General features: G+C 39.6%; 1 long non-coding RNA gene across 1 annotated transcript in view; it reads left to right on the forward strand.

Moving 5' to 3' along the window:
• Positions 1-228: 228 nt before the first annotated feature.
• The window catches only part of LOC125960904 (uncharacterized), a 142298-nt gene continuing 125458 nt past the window's right edge, over positions 229-17068 (forward strand). Inside the window, exon 1 of the long non-coding RNA XR_007471056.1 lies at positions 229-274. This is a non-coding gene — a long non-coding RNA (uncharacterized LOC125960904). The remainder of the gene's footprint in view (positions 275-17068) is intronic.

Raw genomic sequence — 17068 nt, forward strand, 5'->3', positions numbered from 1 at the left:
CGAGCAGATTCCGCTCTCATTTGTGACTCCTCTGCCCTTACCAGCTCAGTCCTGTGACTCTGACCTTCAATGGATCTATTTCATCCCTCTCCCTGGCGTACTTGACCTTTCACAGTTAAGAAATGGCTCTGATCTCACCTGTAAGGAGAACATTTTACCCCTTCAGACAACACTATAGAAGCAACTCTTCTCAATAATGTCTTTGTGGGCTTCCCTGGTGGCGCAGTGGTTGAGAGTCCGCCTGCCGATGCAGGGGACATGGGTTCGTGCCCCAGTCTGGGAAGATCCCACATGCCGCGGAGCGGCTGGGCCCGTGAGCCATGGCCGCTGAGCCTGCGCGTCCGGAGCCTGTGCTCCGCAACAGGAGAGGCCACAACAGTGAGAGGCCACAACAGTGAGAGGCCTGCGTACCACATAAAAAAACAATAATAATAATAATGTCTTTGTCCAAATTCTTCAAAACCATCATATTTTTTCCTCTTTCTTCGGGACATCATGAATACCAGTCCTAGGTTTAATTGCCTTCCTCGCCTTGGTGGCATGGTTTAGCTAAGACTAATCTGATCACTGTCTACTGATACTTTTAAAACAAAATCTAAACTCTTTATTTAGCTCAATAAAGCTTAATAACCAGACTCTGCCTATCTTTGCTGTCAAATATTTCGCTACTATTACATATGTTTCTGCCATTTAGATGTATGTGAAGATACACCAATTTGCCACTCTCTAGGATGCCAATATGTTATTTCCTCTGCCTGGAAGGATGAGGGGCAGTAGGCATCCCTCTCCCAGCCCCCTGCTCCAGCAGGCCCTCCATCCCTGCTGCCATGATAACAGGCTTCTTATAACACTGTAGAACACTGTGAACCTTCAAGCTTTACTGGGTGAGTCATGGAAAGAGGGACCTTCCATTTGTCCTCTAAAGATAAGGAGGCTCTTTTTTTATGAGGATAATGAGGGGAAAAATAGAAAGCAAAAGAAAAAAGAAAAAAAAGCAAGTGACAAAGCATAGAATTTATTAAATGGTACAAAATGGGTTCCTTATTAAAATAACTTGCCCTCAGATGACTTAGCTATCCCAGTTTTTTCACTCCAATCCTGCCTTGGCTGAGCCAGGGAATAAATAAACTTTCAGAGACCTTGCCAGTATTCTGCCACTGTCTCAGGAGGCCTTCTTCCTATGCTCCAGGGGACACTGCTGATTCATATTGCTTCGTTCTGGGAATTTGAAAAGGGCAATCAGATGTTACAGTGCATGATTTTTCATCACCATGCTCACACAGAGGGCTGCAGTGTGGGCACTGAGGGACATGACCTCCAGGATTCTCCCTCCCTGGATCTCTCTCCCTAGTATCCTCCCTTGCATCCCAATCTGAAATTTTAGACCTTGCAACTGCAACTTGCTTTTTACTCATCCTCAGGGTGATTCTGGCATGACCAAACTTGGAGTCGAGGAGACACACTTGGTAATTAATTGCTGTCTGGGGCCTCTTAATGACGCAGTTTGTCAGATGGAAAGAGGGATGAGATGGGAGACTTGAAGCACCACTTGTGGGGTGATAAGATCCATTCGGCTCCTGGCTGTCTCTTGGTTGCCATGACAACATCCTTGCTATAGGGCTCTGTGACTATGTGAGGAATGAATTTGTGGCAGCCTTTGGGAGTCAGTCCTGAGGCTGAATGACCTCTCTCCCAAGCCCCCAGGGACAGTGCTTTCTCTGCTCTCACTGGTAAAGGGGGAGAATATGACATTGCATTTTGAAGCCGTTGGTTTGTGTGGTTCAAAGGTGTACTTTAATGCTGGGTTATGAGGAGTTGGAAACTGGAAGAGCAGAACAGGGTTCACTATGGCTGAGGACTGGCATTAGTGACGGTGAGCCCCGAGCTTGGGCTCAGACAGTAAACATCTTGGGAAGCCTTGGTGTACTGAGGCATCTTCATTCTCTGGAATGCTGGGTGATGGTGCAGAGGTGGCTTTTTAACTCATCACTTGCCCTGTGCTGGGGGTTCTCAGAATGGGTCCTGTCTCTTCCTAGCTTTCATATCTCTATATGAACTCAGTTTTTTTTCCAGTCCATAGGAATCCCCACTGCATTCCAGTTCAAGCAGGGTCAAGTTTTCTGAGCTGTGTTTTTTTTTTTCCTAGATTTATCAAGGTTTAATTGACAATAAAAATTGCATATGTTTAAGGTGTACGACTTGAACTTTCGATGTATGTATACATTGTGAGAGGAAGTCTGTGGCGAGGACGGTAAGGCATGTTGAGGGTGAGCACTTTGCCCACTTCTGGGATCTTCTTGGCATCTTGCTCCCAGTGGCTGTACCCCCTCTTCGGATGGAGGTTGTCTGCACTTTAAAATATTTAGATGGAGGACAGTTTATTCACCTTGGTTACTCTTAGGGAGAGCATTGTGAGAATTTAGAGAAATATCTTAAGTATTTTGCAATGGGAGGTGATATTCAACAAGAGGACACAAGTAGTGAAGGACAGCCATGAAACAGTTTTCTAAGGAGAGTGGCAGCCGCCATTTGGACAGCATTAGTTTCACTCGGTACTGGGAGATAAGGAGGGACTGCTGGTCAGAATTTGGACAGAGATGAATTGTTCCACATACAGGAAAGAGGGGAGTTAGAAATCCAGGGAAATTCAGGAATGGAGGCAAGAAGATCTAGATAGCAGTGTAGATGCTAGAACAGGGATGCATGAGAGAGAAGGTTGTAATCTCACCTAATGCTCCCTTAAGATTAGTACTAGGTTCTCTTATGAATTAATCTTCATTGTGTTACTCAATGTACTTTTCATAAACCAAGATAGCAGTAAAGGTAACACCTTCTAAATCTGTATAAATCAAAGTACTTCCCTAGCATTATCTTAATGATACTAAACAGGTAAAGATGATTTTGCCTGTTTTCTAGATGAGAACATGTTGGGCATGTTTCTTGAACAGAAACATCTAATTTTATCAATTATTATTCCTGATATAATAATCTGCTTTTATAGAAAGTCTCAGACATAAAATTAAATTCAATTTGTATATAATTTATTTATTCAGCAACATGTATTTCTTTTTCTTAAAGAATAAAAGTGACTAACCCTAAGATATCAGAGGGAAATTCAAGTTATAGGGTTGCCTTGTCTACAGAAGTCAAGGGTCACCTTCCACACAAAGCTTAACTTCAAGGCTAGTAGAGAATTAGGTGATTTGTCTCTGGTTCCCCTTTTCTGCACTCAGGCTCTGTGAATTCTACCCTCATGTTCACTGTCATCCCTCCCCTGAAGTTCTTATTCTGGTCTCCTCAATTCTCAATCAGTATTTTCCTGTCCTATATTATGAAAAAGTGATATGTAGGTTCATACTCTGGGAAATAAGATCCCTGATCTCATAGATTAATTTATTACTCTTTTCAGAATATATATTTTCTTTTTAGAAAGGAATTTTAGGGAAAATCACACTGGAGTCAGTTTGCTGCTGAGAGAATAGAAGTCAGATTTTAGAAGACTGCCCAGCTTTGGTGACTGGGTGGTACAGCATCCAAGGAGCTTGCCCTAACCAGTCCCTGTGTTTTATTATCATTTTAGAACAACTTTGCTTGTTGGAAGTGTTGTATTTCAGACAGTACTTTTACCTTTGGGTCCTCCAATTAGATTACAGATAAGGGATCTCAAAATGTCTCTCAAAGGCCACAAAAACTCAGATGACTTTAGGGTCCCTTCAAGTATCTTATGAAGAGGGCGAAGTATAGTGAGGACCCTGAGGACTGTGGCAAACGAGAGTGTGTATAATCCACATATAAGTGTTGATGTTTATATACAAATACATATCTTTTTTTAAATAAAAACGTACCTTCCAAACTAATCTATAGCCATAAGGAGTCCAAAAGTCTTCAGTTTAAAAACCTCTGAATATTACTTGGATTAGAAAATTAATTACAAAATTGAAGGAGAAAATATCAGAAAGGGCCACCAATGAGTAACTTAGCTTTGATTCTTTAGTCATCAATGAATCGTACAGATTGATGCTCAGTACATTCTGTTGACGGCTCTTCAGGCCACTAAGGCCCTGATGGGAACCTTGAATCATATTTTATTCAGAGCCAGAGGTCAGAAATAGACATCACAGGAAGACATATTTCTGTCTCTGAGCCTCTGGCCACCAGGAAGGAGAGGTGGCCTTGGACAATGATAGCAATGACTCAGAGTAGAATCAATTCCTTACCCAGTTATTCAGTACAGCAATAATTCAGACTAGAGATCAGATTCTTGAAAGAATGGCTTGGGGTGAAATATGTTTTGTGTCTGATGATTGTCTATTTTGTGTTAAAAGTACTGATGATACGTCATTTTGAACTACAGGACTTCCCTTTTTCACATTAGATTCATACCTTCAATATGGCACATTACAGCTTCAACCCAGCCACTGTCCGATTCCACGCTGGGAATTTGGTTGAGATAAGAAGTTATCAAGTAAACGATTAGAATCACGAGGGAGTAGAGAAGGTGTTTTTCTAGTGGTCTTGCTTCAGGGGATGTGTTTGTTAGCACTTGGCTTTGTTGAAATGTGCACATTACATTTGGGTGATCTTGAGAGTTTTTTTAAAGTTTAATTGCTGCAAATCTCTTGTTATCATGCTTTCCTATGAGATTTCCACAGCCCTAAATGCTCTCCAGTATGAAAATTATTCTTTCCTATATTGTTTTGCCTGAAAAAGTAAAGTGTGCTGAGATGTAGCAAAGGATAGCATTCCTTCTCTGGAGTCAATAAAAGTGTATTAGTCAACTAGGGCTGCCATAACAAAATAACAGAGACTGGGGGTCTTAAACAACAGATGTTTATTTTCTCACAGTTCTGGAAGCTAGAAGTCCAAGTTCAAGGTACTGTCAGCTCTGCTTTCTTCTGAGGTCTCTCTCCTTGGCTTTCAGATGTCCATCTTCTCGCTGTGTCTCACATGGTCTTTCCTCTGTGTGCGCATCCCTGGCATCTCTTTGTGTGTCCAAGTTGCTCTTTCTTATAATGGCACTAGACAGATTAGATTAAGGCCCAGCCTAGTTTCATTTTAACTTGATCACCTTGTATAAAGGTCTGATCTCCAAATAGTCACATTCTGAGGCCCTGTGATTTAGGAAGCCCTATGAATTTTGAGGGAATTCATGCAATTCAGCCCATAACAAAGTGTAAGTGTTTTCGGGGTTAGACTGAATGATGGGTGAGGCCCCTTTTAGATCTATAAGTGTAGTATTCTCTGATTCTAGGACTTGTTTCACCTATGACTTCTGAAAATCAGACTTTCTTAGGAAGCTTGTTTTCTCTCTCTCTTGCATGCACTGGGTAGGCCAGCAAGCACCATCTTCCCCTATAACCTTGAGACATGACCTCCTGCGTTATGGCCCAACTGTCTCCTACTCTCATCATCATCCCTATTCACAACCTGCTCTGATTCTTCTCTTAATCAGAAAGAATATCAAATAGGGAAGATACAAATGTTTTCTTTAAGAGAAATGATGAGAAATGAGAAATGATGGCAGCAGAACAAAAGCAGAGTAGAAATGTAAGAGATATTTCTAAGGTAAAATTCTAATGACGTGACTTATGAAATACGTTACATGAAAAAGAGGCATCTTGAATGCCTCTGTGAGGTCTGGCTTGTTTGAGTCTATGGATGGTGAAGCCATTAACAAAGATTACTAGTAAAGGAGAGAAGTTATTTTAAAAGTTATTTAAAGGCATATATATACATCTAAGTATACACATATAAAATACACATGTATACTACATATATAGCATTATAGGCACACACACACAGTATATATTTTACATATATATCCACACTGATCAATTTTAAACTGTGCCAGTTAAGCAGAGTGTCTGCATTCTTTCAAAGAGGCCCAGTCACAGAGCTTGACTTCTTAAATGGTTAACAGATGTATAGCCCCAGGCTAAGGTGCCCAAGAGAGCATTAGTTTTAAATGGAAAATGGATAAATGCAATAATTGGACCATATTTAAACATACAGCATTTATGTCTTAGACAGAATTACCTGTGTTGAGAAAAAGAGTCATGTAGCTAAGGTTCCAGATACATAGAATTAAACAGTATATGCATTGAATTGAAAGATTGCCAATCATGCAATTCTTTAGTTCTTTTGTACAATTCCTTTTTATCAAAAGATAACACTCACAACTCCTCACTAACTAATTAATAATAAATAATGATTGGAAAAAAGTTGCGGAATAAAACATTTCTAATAAACATTTCATTATGTGATTAAGGGTCATCAGAGGCATTAACTGCTTTACTAATGAGTGCATTGTTAATTCCTTGTTAGCACTTTGCCCAGGCACCTTGCTTAGAACACTGCTGACTCTTGTGAGAACATACATTGCAGTAAAAAGTAGAGGGGCTTCCCTGGTGGCACAGTGGTTGAGAGTCCGCCTGCGGATGCAGGAGACACGGGTTCGTGCCCCGGTCCGGGAAGATACCACATGCCGCGGAGCGGCTGGGCCCGTGAGCCATGGCCGCTGAGCCTGCGCGTCTGGAGCCTGTGCTCCGCAACAGGAGAGGCCGCAACAGGGAGAGGCCCGCGTACCGCAAAACAAAACAAAACAAAAAGTAGAAATATCAGGCTTCTTTTAGAAAAACAGCAAGCCTATGAAGTCCCCCTAATCTAAGATGATGTCATCATCCCTTGCTGAATTATTATGCAAAAGCCATCAAGTTAAGTTGACTATTGATACCGAAATGGGATAGAAGCAGGTCTCTTGATCTTCTTTTGCCAAAAAGATGAATCGCTGCTTGTGAGTTAAGCTTCACTTTTCTCCCTGACTTTAACTGTATTCTTCCTTCTTAAAGAAGGAGTTCATAGATTGATGCTGCTAGGTTTCACTATCACCAAATCCACAGGTGGACCACTTAGAGATAGTATAAACCTAAGTGTAGAATTACTCATCTCTTCCAACCCCTATACAACATTTCCGTTTGGTTCAAGAGTCTGGGAACTTTTTCATTGTTGAAACATAGTGAAGTTGATCATTACAGAAGACGTCTAACCAACCTTCAGAATAATTTAGCCACGCACTCCGTTTGTAAACACACTGAGCAGTGTCCAGGCATGCTTATCTCATGGCCTACAGGCTCCTCACCCCTGTTCCTGTGCCAGTCTGTTCCCACCACTGCTGGGGAGCTTATCACGAGTCAGTAAATATGTTTATGCCAGTTGCCTTTGCCATTGTAATTGCATAACTCTATTAAATATTATGCAAATCAATGAGCCATAAGTGCAAGAAAAAATGTTTCATATTGTTTTTTCTAGGAGGGTAAGTTGCTAAAAATTTTGTGGAATTAGGTATAGTTAGACAATTATAAAAGATGAAGGAAGCTGTAAACTTCTAGAATTCTTGGTTCAGATTGACTCTCCAGAGATTTTGCATTCTCACTCTCAAAGATATCAAAAAAGAGAATTGTAGAGCATGCAACATGAACATTGCTTTTGTAAGAAAATTTTGTGGAACTGTCATAGAGGACTTGAACACAAAGAAAAGACTTTGGCCCTACAACATAAGCATAGCTAATAAATGCACATTTGTATATCTTAGGTGAAAATAATATGTTTAAGCAATGTGTGTGTTTTTTAAGGATTATCTGCTTTACAGAACTTTTTGATTAATTGACAGTTACTAACTCTGAAGGCACTAGATGAAAGAGCTTTTATTATATTTGAGGAGTGAAAAAAATCAGTGTACAAAATATTTACAGCCTAATCTATCTTTTAAAAAATACTCTGTACATGCAAGCATGTACGTGTATCTGTAGAAAAAATTAGATGAGACTATTAATATTTAATGTTGGGTGGTATGCCTATGCCAGGTTTTTATTTCTTTTATTAAATTTTTCTGTATTAAAATTTCCTATAATTCATTCTTATTACTTTTATAATGAGATGATAAACCACCAAATGTTATTTAATGCCCTGTGTTTTGGCTCCTCTGTCTGTGACTCTGTGCTCTTATGAGAGTTATCTGCTCTGTGCTCTTATCTCCATTCCCTTGGGCAGACTGCTCACAAGCCCCCAAAGAGGGTGTTTACAGTAGGGCTGGTCTGGGCTTCTTCCTGGATGATGTCCATGGGCTTCATTGTTGAAGAACCCCTTTTAATGTGTCTTAATTCCCATGTTTCTTCTTGATCCCAGGGACAACCTAGAGGTAAGCTCTGGATGTTTCAGAGGCAAAAGTACCCCCTTTCCTGTGATTTAGTGAGCTGTGGTCACCATGCTTTGGCTGAGTAATTGAGGCTGTAGGAAAATCTAGGCACTTTGACTCTCAGCAACATTTACAAACATTTCAAATTAATAATAGTTTACACACTTAGGTTTTCCCCCTCGCAGCCACGTTCTGAAATGAACCTGTACTTTTGAAATCACATGTATGGTTTATTTTTTTGGTCATGGTTGAAGTAATAGGGGGAGAAGTGATTTATTTGTTTGCTTTGGGATGACTAAACTGACATGAGGTAAACAGTACAGCTAATGCTGAAAACTCAGAGGGAAGAAGGCAAACTTTTGCTATAGCTCTAAGAGGGTCTTAAAAGGAGGTAACACAGAAGCTTTGTTACCTTGGACCTGTGATTCGTGCACCATAAAGCACTCTGGGGAACCAGAGGCACGAAGACTGCGAGCAAGGTGTCCAAAACATTGCCAAATATGTTCTAAGTATTTTCCAGTCATTGGTAAATGACAGATGGATTTGTGGTTATTTTTAGAATGGCTCGGCTGATTATGTTTACATCTGAATTTATTGTTTTCAGTTAGATAAAATTGAGCTTAATATTAATTATTCTATGATGTGCTTGCATTTTTCTTTTGTAGGACAGTAGTAAGATTTTTTTTTTTCTATGTTCCAATATCACCGTGTCTTTGTGTCCAATTGTCTTGCAATCATTGGACAGATCAGAGAAAGCAAGAAGAGCAAGATCGGTGGTCGGAGTCTGCCTCACAGTCCTTCAGACTGTGTTTGTTGGGTTTGCTCACACTGCCCACGGGGCTCTTGGCCATCTCAGTCTGGGCTGCTCTCTGCCCCATCAGTAGGTTGAGTATGAGGATAAAAGTAATACTTAAGTGTATTGAGGTATATAAGTAATTTACATATCTTCTCTTAGTTTAATCCTTTAATAACCCTAAGAACCAATATCCTTTTCATTTCACAATTGAGAGAATAGAGGCTCCTTGAGTTTGAAATCAATTGTCTTATGATCATACAGCTAAGCAGGTCATAGCCGGAGTTCGAATCTAGTCCAGTTTAGAACATTCTGAGATGCTAGTTGCACATGTGAGGGGATATTGCACCAGCCTGGACTTGTCCCCTCCATACATAGCTGGTTTGCTCACACATGGTGTAGAGAGCACAGAAAGGTCAGCCACCCATATAACCCTCCACTTGGTGGTTCACTATCCATCTCTTCTACTCTTGCCCCCCTTTCTTGGTTCTTTGACTCTAAATATTTACTCTTCCTGTTTACAGTGACCTATGAAATATCTGGTAGTATTTTTTTGGTTTGCTTTTCTGTTTAAAAAATAACTTTTGAGATATCATTTACATACAATAAAATATACATATTTTAGGTGTAGTTAATCCCACACTCCTCATTCCAAACCATCACTCATCTTATGTCTGTCACCATAGAATGGTTTTGCCTAGTCTAGAACTTCACTTAAACTAGAATCCTAGAGTATATACTTTTTATATCTGGTTTATTGGATGCAATAAAATGTCTGTGAGATTCAAGCGTGATATATTATGTCTCATTTTTATTGCTGAGTAGTTTCCCACGGTACAAGCACAACTCAAATTGTTTACCCATTTTCCTATCAATGGACATTTGAATTTTCTAGTTTGGGGCTCTTATGAATGAAGCTGCTATGAACATTCACGTAGAAGACTTTTTGTGGAAATGCGATTTCTTTTCTTGTGGGTAAATATCCAGGGATGAAATTGTTAAGTTCTATAGTATGTATATTATAAAATTGAGAAGAAATTGCTTGATGTTTTCTAAAATAATTGTAGCATTTTACATTCCCACAAGAAATTCATGACAATTCTAGTGCCATATTCTACATCCTTGCCAACATGTAGTATTAGAAATCTTTTTCAAATTGAGACATTCTATTTGGGTGTGAAGCAATATCTCATCACAGTGTTAATTAGCATTTGCCTGATGTCTTATGACGTTGAGATACTTTTCATATCTTTATTGGCCATTCATATATTTTGTTGTTGTTGTTAAAGTGTCTCTTCAAATCTTATCCTAATTTAAATGAAAAGTAAAAAGTTGCCTTATTATTGAGTTGTCAGAGCTCTTTATATATTTGTGATTCAAGTCCTTTGTTACACTGTCCCACTTATATTGTGAATATTTTCACCCAGTTTGTGTTGACTTCTTAAGTATCCTCTTTTCTCTGTAACTGCACTTTTCCCTCTCCCCCACCATGCTGCCCACCCACCGTGAACACTCTCAGGTCCCACGGCCTCCTTCCTCCCTGAGTAATGCACTGTAACACTCACGATACAATCACTGGTTCCAGGAAACATCCTGTAGCCACCAAGTCATGAGCCCTCCCCTGGCACCTCCCAGCACCACTCCCCACCAGTGATCTGACATGCTCTTATAATTAAATGTGGTTTTAAATATCTGAGGTCCTCCCTTCCTGCTGCCTTTACCTTAGGGTTTACTTCCAGATACCAGTGTTCAGATGGTTGCTGTTTTGTTTGTTTGTTTGTTTGTTTGTTTTTTGCCATGCTGCACGGCTTGTGGGATCTCAGTTCCCCTACCAGGGATTGAACCCAGGCCACGGCAGTGAAAGCCCAGAATCCTAACTGCTAGGCCACCAGGGAACTCCTAGATGGTTGCTATTTTGAAGATGTTATGATAATCTTTGATTTCCTAATAACTGCTTCTGCCAAACTGGTGACTTATGCCATGACCAGAACACACAGCACATTTCACTTAGTTTATGCCTTATACCTGTAATAAGGGAGATGGAGCTATAGAATTAGGAAACAATAACTTCAAATATAGGAAGCAATAGGTCTGGTGACTAACTATCAGATTTGGCTGTCTTTTCAGAGGTTGTATGAATGGTGCTATAATTAGACATTGCATTTTTAGCAGGAGGTTGAGGATATTTTTTATTTTTTGATGCCTGAAGAAAGGGAAATTGTCAGTTTGAAGTAATATAAACAGTTTGACATTGAATGACCTATGTAGCTTTCACCAATAGCAAATATCTTCTGGAAGAGGACATACTGCAGTGTAAAATGTAGAATATATTGTCATTTTCATTACAATACAGAAGCAGTGGCAACACACTCTGGTATGCCCAAGCTCTTTCAATCTGTCCCAGTGATTGACAGATTTTTGCTCATCTCAGCTTGGTTAAATCCACAGCAGAGCAGGATCAATTCTCACATGGGCATCAGGACTTACAGGATAGTGTTAGTGATGGGGCAAGCGTTCAGAGCCCACAGAATCCCCATGTGGGCCCAGATCGTGGCCCCAGTTTGGGACGTCAAAATGAAAGGCTTGGATTGGTATCCTCTCAGGTTCTAGGCTATCCGTGTAGCCTCCACTGGGGCTCAGTGGGTACGAAAGTATGGAGATTTCAGCAGCCGTCTCTATGGGGGATCAGGCTACACTGGAAAAAACAGAGAATTCCCCAAATTTCTTATAGGGAACTCTGAATTCACTGGACGTATCTGAGATGAGGATGGGTCTCTAATCCATAAAAATATTGCCCTAGTTTTAAACTTCTTGAGCCAAGAGTATCCCCACCCTCTCTATGCCTGACTTAAAGAATCTATAGTACACCATGAGACCAAGAAAATACAAGGATCCCTTACTAAAAGATGCAAAGTTTAACTCCTATTCTGCTTGTTTAAGATTGGACTATATCTCAAGCTAAGAAACTGAAAAGCATTCTGAAGCTGTGAACATCAAAGTTGTTAGTTCTAACGGTTATACTTCATATACAAGAAGTATATGAATCATGCAGCAAGCAGGGATGGATTATGGCAACGTTAGAAGTGCGAAATTCCAGTTCTCACCTGAATCCAAATGGTTCACTTGTTTACGTTCTGAATGGAATTGCATCTGCGTGAAGAATAGCCTCATTTCAGAGATCCTGACATCAACAGCTGCAGTTGGGCTGCATCTATTATATATCCCACATTTCTTTCTTGACTGATGCCTTCAATCCTTTTGTCACTGAGACCAAGGAATGCCACATTAATCTTCTGTTTCATTATGATAACTGTGGTTTTTTTCGGAATTCAGTGCAGTTACATAAAACCAGTAGTCTATGCACAGGTTTTTTGGGGGGTCATTAGTAGCTTTGGCTGCCATAATTATTGAATGGTCCATCACCTTGAAACCCTTATCCTCATGGTTCTTCCTTTATGTAAATACTCAGCTGCAAGATGTGTGTTGTTTTTTTTTTCTAAATTATAAAAAACAGTCTTGTGGCAGTAGGTGCCCTGTCCCCTCTGTGGAGAATGGACATTCTAAATGTAGTGCTCTGTATCAGGAATGAGAGCCAAAGAGTGGCATCTGGGCTTCTGTGCCCAAGAAAATATTTTTAAAAGTAGATAAACTACCACCACTCCCTCCCCCAAGGTACACAGGAAGCTTAGTAAATAGCCATGGGTCAGTGGCATTCTGTCCTTGATGTACAGAACCTTACTAATAACCTGATAACTTCACCCATCTCCCAGATACAAGTGTCATGGAAAACCCATGGAGGATTTGTTTTCTGGGCTCTTGTAGCCAGAAGTATGTCAGCTTTAAAGAATCCATAGTTTCTCAAGGATAGGTCTAACAACCATTGGAACCAAAAATTCATGTATGGGAGGAGGAGGTTAATATATTTTAACAGAAGGTAAAACGCATTGCCTGAATTGATGATGTGGAATCTCAGAACTTCGGAAATTTAAAAATAAGCGTGCTTGAATTTTCGACTTAGCGTGCCTTCTCAGAGAAGTTAATTATGTCCTTGAGAATAAAGATTTATCTCATCAGAGACGCTGTAACACTCTTCACAACTTTTAGTTGTTTTGTCAGTTATAATGGGAAATAAATGTTATTGTAAGCTTCTAGTAAAATTAAAGCACATCTTTTAAATAATTAAGCTTTCTGGAATTTTATTATCATTATTTTTTATTTTAGCTAACCCAGAATGCCAAAAGTACTGAATCAGAAGTAGGGGTGCCAATCTGGAAAAGTTTCTTTATTAAAACCCGCTTGCCCAGATGGGGGGATGGGAAAGGCAAATCCACAGGGCGGGCCTGGAGAGGGAGCCTGGAGTAGGCGCTGCTCTGTGCACAGAGAGGGACCTCTGTCTAAAAGGGGTGAAAGCTGGGGAAGGTGGGCAGGGAAAGCCCAGAGGAAGAAAACTGGCTCTGGAGCTGGTCTGGAACTAACCAGATCATACCAACTTCCCTGTGTCCTGAAGTACAGGCTAATCCTGATTTCCAGCTTCCCTTCAGTTCAGCAAATGTGTGTCAGAATCTACACAAGGTGCTTGGGATACGAATATCAATTAAACATGATTGTTTTCCTCCTGCTTTTCCTCCTCTCCTCCTCAAATTCTCAGATCATTTGAGGAGTACAAACCTTATTAGCTAAGTTTTTTTTCACTTTTATTTTTCCTGGGCTATTATTTCATTTGGAAATGTGTTATCCTTCCTTTGTGTCGGTAGTAGAAGCTTATTGGAGAAGATTTTGTAACAATCAGAAAAATTATTCTTGTCGTTCACATCTTGATTGCAAGGTTGCTGCACCTTTTAGTGGCTGTACTTCTTGATTTGTTGTGGTTGTTGTCTTCTCCTTATTCTTCCTTTAATGAGGAAAGATCATTACAAGCTTGCTGTTTTAGGTCTAGGGAGAAATAAGCCTCTGGAGTGAGATTTTCTCCTTCAGAGATTGAGATGGAGGCCAGCTCAAGTGCAAATTGTCAATACCTGCCCATGAATTACCTGGTAGACACAGCTGAATCAAACAACAGTTGTGAGTATTGAAAGAATATGTATTATGCAAGATGTGGTCAGAAGGATAGAATTCACTCTAGATATGTTAAGTGGGAAGGATTTAATATAGGAAATTAGCTACTTACAAAACTTGGGGAAAGCTGGGGAAGCCAAGCGTGAGGGTCAGTCAAAGCAGCTGACTTTGTGCAAATCAAGAAATGTAGGAATTCCAGGAATTTGTGCACATGATTTCAAAGACCCACAGCTCTAGGGTGGGTGATTCATAGGAGCAGACCCAGAAAGTTGTGAATCCCACTTTTGCTTCTGCCCTTTTGTCTACCTGCCACTGGAGGATGAGAATAATGGCTTGCTTTCTCTTCTCTCTTCCTAATTTTGTGTAGGTGACTTTCATTGATGGAATCTAAGTCAGAAACCATGAATCTGAGAAAGGTGCTTTCCAGGCTTCCAGACTTTGTGAGGCTTAGATGTGTGTGTGTGGGTGTGAATGTATGTATGTGTATAACTTTCTCTTTTTTTTTTTTTTTGCTGGGGGGAGGAGGCCTGAATACAGATAGACAATCTGCAGCACGTAGTAATAATATAAATAATAAAACTAATATTACTGAACTTCACCTTGTTCTACTCACCATACTAGCAACGTTACATATATTTCCATAGTGACTATATAAAGGAATCACTAACACTATCCCTGTTTATTACATACTTCAAAGTTGATAAAAGACTAGACCTTAAATATTCTTACTACAAAAGAGAAATGACAATTATGTGACATGATAGAGGTGTTAGTTAATGTCGTGGTGGTAATCATATCACAGTATATAAATGTATCAAATCAACATGTTGTCCATCTTAAACTTACACAGTGTTATATGTCAATTACATATCAATAAAAAACCTGAATTTTAGAACTATTGAGTAAGGTTATCAAAGCCCTGCTGCTACTAGGTAGCAAGTTGGCCTGCAAATCTAAGTCTATTTTATTCCCATTCCTGGGCTTTACTTAAAATTATATCTTCTATCACTGTTTGATCAACTGATGGTACAGAGGAGTTCCTATTTCTGAACAATTAATGTAATCTACGATCATTCTGTTGCCATAATGCAGAAATTACAATTCAGAAAATTCATCAATTTCCCATGTCTCCACCTCTGCCCTTGCTAGTCATCTTTTTACTCCGTCAAAGCTTCATCTGTGCTTTGGTTAGTAGAAATTCCTCCAGGGTTTTGGCAGAGCATTGAGAAATTTAGAATTTCTAGTACTGTTTCAACTTGGTAATGTTTGTGTGTGTGTTTTCATAAATGCTGTATCAGGGCCACAGCTGAAAGGTCTTCATGGATCTTTTCAATAAAATATAATATCCATTAATAGAGATATGCAATGGATGCTGTAGAGAGGGAAGGAATAGGCAATACATATATCTTCCTATTGTGCTGACATGTCTTTAAAAAACTCCCATATCCTGCTTTTTAATTAAATAATATGGTGACTATAAGCATAGGTAGTAGAAAGAAGGTGTTTGGACATGGGGGAGCCAGCTATTAGTACTGGATTTGATATTGCCTACCTAACTACACTTTCTGGGCTTGGTTCTTCAAAGTCAAGTCTGAAACCATCTTTTCATACTTGAAATTGTAGTTAAAGGATAAATAGGATAAAATAATCATAAGAGAAGAATTATATACATTTCTGAAAGCTTTAAGAATTACAAAATTTTTCACATACATCATCTCATTTCATCCTTATAACCCAACTAAAAAGTAAGTAGAGTACATATTATATCCTTCACAAATGAATCTCCGGTTCGAAAGGTTTAAGAGTGACATATTGTGTTCATTTAACGCTTATCTAAATTTATCTCCCATGAAGTTCCCGTTGCGTTAGGACTCAGCCTTTTGCAACCCCTGCTTTCAAGTTTTCAACTCGAGGACACATAACTGATACATGTAATCTGTAAAGTAACAATTAAATAAGGAATACGGTGCGGCCAGCTAGATATGCATAGTGTCTAAATGAATTATGTAGACACTGACTGCTGAAAGAGCTTTGGGAAAGGAGAAAGGCACACGGGGAAGGGGAAGCTTTGTCAAGAAAGTTCCCTTGGGGCTTTGGACCATGGATAGGAAGGGAATAAATGAGATATTGGCCAGAAAACTGTCACGGGTGGTCCCCAAAGCAGTGACAAAAGGTGCAAAAGCACTTTAGCTAAACCTCTCCTATACTCCAGGAATCACGCGAGTCATCAGGCATGTTTTGTTTTTTGGTTTTTGTTTTTTCCATTTAATCCCCACCAGAGCCCTGTGAGTTAGGTAAAATGGTCCGTTAAAAACAAAAATAACAACAGCAACGAGGAAATCAAGGACATAAAACTGAAGTTACTATTCTGAAAACACACAATTTTTAGGTGGTGAGGGCAAGATTTGAATGAGATCTGTCTGACTTTAAAGTCCAAACTTGGGACTTTCCACTGCACCAAAACCAGGCAAGTCCTGACTCTGCTCCATCATTGAGGTCACCCATCCATGCATTGAGCAAATGTTTCTGAAGCACTTCTTATGTTCAAAAGGAGAATATTGCCTTTTAGAATCTTGAATGAATGAGAAGAAACTAAAACTTACGGTAGGGTGGCAGTTCAATGTTTTTCTTGTCACATCCAGGGTACATCAGCATATGCCGGAATTCCATTCGGTAATCTTGTAATTTAGCACAGTACTCATAGGGTTTACATGGGTAATTTTCACCAAGAACGTGACCCTTTATTTCTTAGAGGCCCATAACATGATACACCAAAATCACTAGTACCTTCTGTTCCCCTACAAAACTGAAGCATTTTTTTCACACTTTATAATGTGCTTTTCCCCCTCTCAGGTCTAGAGTCCCAAATCACAGGGCAGTGGCAGTTGAAACGATTTGGATATGAGTTTAAGGTACAAAGTACCATCTGTTTCAAGCAGTTAGGATAAAGATAATGGGAGAGACAGTTTCTAAGATAGATGGTTATTGAAAAACAACATTTGGTTGAGGAATTACTAAGACAGCCA

The sequence above is a fragment of the Orcinus orca genome, chromosome 13 (assembly GCF_937001465.1).
Source record: "Orcinus orca chromosome 13, mOrcOrc1.1, whole genome shotgun sequence".
In the NCBI taxonomy this organism is placed as follows: Eukaryota; Metazoa; Chordata; class Mammalia; order Artiodactyla; family Delphinidae; genus Orcinus; species Orcinus orca.